Raw genomic sequence first — 4,407 nt, 5'->3', positions numbered from 1 at the left:
AAAAAAAAAAAAAAAAAAAGGTCATGAATGTACTCCCCAAAACTACCATTTCTATAGCAATTTTTCAGTCCTTAATTATGATAAAGTATCCAGGCCATGGAGTCAGATCGCCTGCCTCTGGTCCTGTCCCCATTACCTGTACAGTCATCTCCGACAAGTCACTTAACTGTTTCAGTTTCCATTTCTATAAATAGGAATAAAAATGGCACCTGCAGCAAGCAGCCTCTAAGACAGCACCTATCACTGGTGCTAACTCTACTGCCAGATCAAGATCTCTTCTAACCAAAAAAATAGGGCAAAAGTGATGGCTGTCATGCCTGGGACTGTTATTCCAGACTAACTCTCATCTTGCCAGCTGACTCTCTCCCCTGCAACTGATGAAGTAGGCTGGGGCATGGAGAGGGGTCACTTGTACGAAACTGAAAATGGCCTATGGTAGCACCCAGCAAGAAGCTAAGGGCCTCAGTCGAACAACCCTGAAGGAACTGAATCTTGACATCACATGGGCCTGGAAGGGGATCCTTTCCCAGCTGAGCCTCAGACAAAACCCCAGCCATCACCAACAACTCGACCATAGTCCTTTAAGAGATGCCTTGCAGAGGACCTTAACCAAGCCACGGCCAGAATCTGTGAAATATATTTTTATTGCTTCAAAGAGCCAAGTTCATGCATGGTCTAATTTTTCTCAGCAATAAGTAAATAATACACCACAATCACCTCATAGGACTATTATGAGGACACAAAGGAAAAAATGTCATGGTGCGGCACGGTGCTTGGTAGGTAGTAGGCCATCTCGCCAGTGCTGGGTGGGATCTCAGGTTTCTTCTCGCATTTTTACAGTAGAGTTTACCTACTCCTACAGCTGGAGCTCCCACTACTGTTACTGTTGACTCCAAAAGTCAGCCCCAATTCATCCTCAATTATCCATCCAATCTCTCTCAAGCTCACCTAATCCGAGGTTATTTCTAATATGTATTTCTTAAATACTATTGTTTCTAAAATAGAACTCATTTTCTCAGCCCCCTAACTCCTTACTTTTTTGTTTTTCATTCCTTTCGATGGAATCTATATTCACCCAATCTCTCACATGCTATCCTAGATCTTTCATCTTCCTAAGGAAAATATAAATAAACAAATCTGTCTTGCCAATTCTAACTATTTACTGACTATCTCTATTTCTACTGCTATGGCCTTAAATCAGACCGTCACTGTCCTTTCCCAAGGTTTTGAAAACTCCACAACCAGGCCCAGCAGATGGCATAGTGATTTAAGGTGCTGGGCTTTCACATGGCCCACCTCAGTTTGAGTCCCAGACCTGGTGCTTTGTTTTCTCACCTTTCCCCCTCTCTCTGTGATGAGTACATGTGCTCTATAGCAAATTGAAAAATAATAATAATGATAAATTAAATAAATAATTCCTTTAAACGTATTAAAAAAAAAAAAACCCTCCTCAGCCTACAGCCTACTCCGTATCACCTCAGTTCCTACACTGTCTTCTACACTGCTTTCAGAGATCATTCTAAACGTTAGGCTGATCAAGCTTTTCTTCTGCTTAGAACTCATGATAATTACGATTTTTTACAGCACAGCTACCATTTTGCAAGTATTTAATGAGACCCCAGGAAATAATTCTGAATGCAGTCAGTTTAATATGTCTATACTGTCATCTTCATCTTATAGATGAGAAAATAAGAATTAAGTAACATCATATGAGTAAAGGCACAAATCCGATGGTCTAACTCTGCTATTTCATGCCTCTAACCACCACATCTAAGACAGCAAATACAATACCTCTTCGTCATTGTCACCACAACTTCCTACTCTAATCTTTCACAATCACCCGACCTTTCACATCCAAATACCTCATTGTTTTATTTTTAGGAGAGATTTTTGCTATAGGGCACATTTGCTCACAGGAGACAGAGATAGAAAGTGAGAAATAACCCCCTCCCCCCCATGGAGGATGGCCACCCTGTACTCCCTTCCCCTCCATTCTCCTTTCTGAATTTTGGGCACGCATGCACATGAGCCTGGCGTGAATTTTAAGCCACTCGGTCTGGTGCTCAAACAGCAGTCGACCCTGTAAGAGTCCAACAATGTAACCATTATGCCATCTGCTGATCCCAACACTTTGTTTAATCTCCCTAAACAAAATAAACTGTTAAAGGCTGAGCCTTCACTGATGCGGTTCTTCCTGCTTAGCATTCTTTCCCCTGTCTGCTGTGATCAACCCTTCATCCTCCTGTCCTAGTCTCATACACATTCTCTTTCATAGACTCAGTCACTGACGACTGATCACTTCACTAGCTGTGTCATGTACTCTGTATATGATTCTTACAGAGTACATGCATGCACACATTGTGATGTTTCTGCTCCTGTTTCTTACATACATAAAACAACAAGCTTTTTAAAAAAATTATTTGATTTAACTTTATTTATTTATTTTAATTATGTCAGGGAGGGAGGGAGGGAGGGAGGACAGGTCCGGGATTCAAACCATGATTGGCATGTGGTAGTCCAGCACCCTTAATCACCATGCCACCTGCTGGCCCCACAAGCTTTGTTTTTTAAAGCAAAGGAAATGCATTCCTGAGAACCAGACCTAAAATAATTTATAAATAAATAAACAAATAATCCAACACTGGCAAAGAATTATTTTACATCCGTTTGAAGATTCCTAGGAAGTCGCATGCTTGACATCTACCCTAGGACTTTTTCAGCTTATACTCCAAGAAAAATCCCTCAATTTTTCCTATATCATTATTTCCACAAAAACAGTAAGGTACAAGTTCATTCATTACCAATACACCTTCCCCACCATTAACATTTACGGGTGGCACAAATATAATATCTTACAAATATTGCACCGTGGTTCCACCCAACTAAAAAGATACTAGAGTGCTACCTAGCCAGCACAGACTAAGGTATGTTTTTTGTTATTCTATAGATTAGTACCAAATTTTTCAATGAGTGAGAGAAAGTGGCAGGAAACTAATAAAGTAGAAAGTAAATATTAATAGCTTATAAACAGAGTCCCTAGCTGGTTTCCAAACAATGACCAAGTCCCCTTTGTCAACTCCTGAAAGGCACAACGGAACTGAGAAAGAAAACCATGCTAAATTGCTAAACTTTGGAAGATTTCATACCATTATATCATTAGTATTATTATATTTGCTAAAGGGTGCTTATACTCATCAGTCACACCCAAATCTCCTCCCCTCCATTTCTTCCTTCCTTCAGGATTTTGGTCTTCTATGCACAGGCTGGCTCTGGGACTCCAAATGCAAAGTTGGCCGTGTGGGATCCAGCTGCCTTAACAACCAGGCCGTGGGCTGGCCCCATACCACAGTATTATTAAGCCTATCCTGGCTTGTATATTTACTTTTCTATCACTTAATGAGCATCTTCCCATATTACCATTAATTCTCTATAGCCATCAAAACTAATGACTAAAAGCTATTCCAGCTACTGAATTTACCATAATTTATTTACTTAATGCCTCTCATGTTTTGTAGATCTCTCAGACATGCATTTTTCCTCTTGTTTTGAGGGATTATTTTTGTAAGGCAATTCTACTTCTATTCCTCAAAGTAGAATTACTGAATTAAAACATTCAAAAGTTTAAGGCTACTAGAAAATGCTATGAAACTGCTTCTTTTACTCTTCAGACAATGTATCCAGGTAACAAAGATCACTATATCTTTGTCAGTATGTTTTTAAATGCTTGCCAGTAATATTTCACTATTTTATATTACATGTCATCTTTGATCATCACTGAGTTTGAATGTTTTTCAGTCACAGATTGCCAAGTATGTACCAGGTACCGCACTAGAAGCAGAACATAGCTGTGAATAAGATAAACATAGTCCCTGGGTCAGTACAAACCTAAATTAACAGGACCAATGACGATTCTATCTCAATAAGTTTACCTAAAGATCAAGCAGGACAGCATATATTTTAAAATACCCAACACAATTCCTTAGAAAAGCATTCAATAGATGTAGCAAACATTTCATACACACAAAAGCCAAGCATCAAAGATACAAAAATGATTTTTAACGACAAAAGGAGGGGCCAACAGGTGGCACAACGTGCCAGCAGGGCACATCGTGGTTAAGGTGCTGGACTCCCACGTGGCTGACACAGTGAGCCCTGGACCTGGCGGCTTGAAACTCCAGCTGGGCAAGTGTGTATTCATGCCCAAATCTTGAAAGGAGAATGGAGAAGAGATTGTGCCATGGCCTTCCCCTGGGAGGTGACTTCGAGATTGTGCCATGGCCTTCCCCTGGGAGGTGATTTCGCTCTGTCTCTCTGGTGAACGCATGTACCTTACAGGAAAAAAATAATAAAAAATAAAAAATAAAAATCTCTATATTCAAAAAAAAAAAAAAAAAAAAAGACACACCC

The 4,407-nt window shown here is 39.9% G+C and overlaps 1 protein-coding gene across 3 annotated transcripts in view; it reads right to left on the bottom strand.

Moving 5' to 3' along the window:
* Nucleotides 1–4,407, bottom strand: part of RB1CC1 (RB1 inducible coiled-coil 1) — an 82,319-nt gene that overhangs the window by 65,158 nt on the left and 12,754 nt on the right. The window lies entirely within an intron of this gene.

The sequence above is a fragment of the Tupaia chinensis genome, unplaced genomic scaffold, assembly GCF_000334495.1.
Source record: "Tupaia chinensis unplaced genomic scaffold, TupChi_1.0 Scaffold000031_1, whole genome shotgun sequence".
Lineage (NCBI taxonomy): Eukaryota > Metazoa > Chordata > Mammalia > Scandentia > Tupaiidae > Tupaia > Tupaia belangeri.
This window is presented reverse-complemented; position numbering and strand designations above follow the sequence as displayed.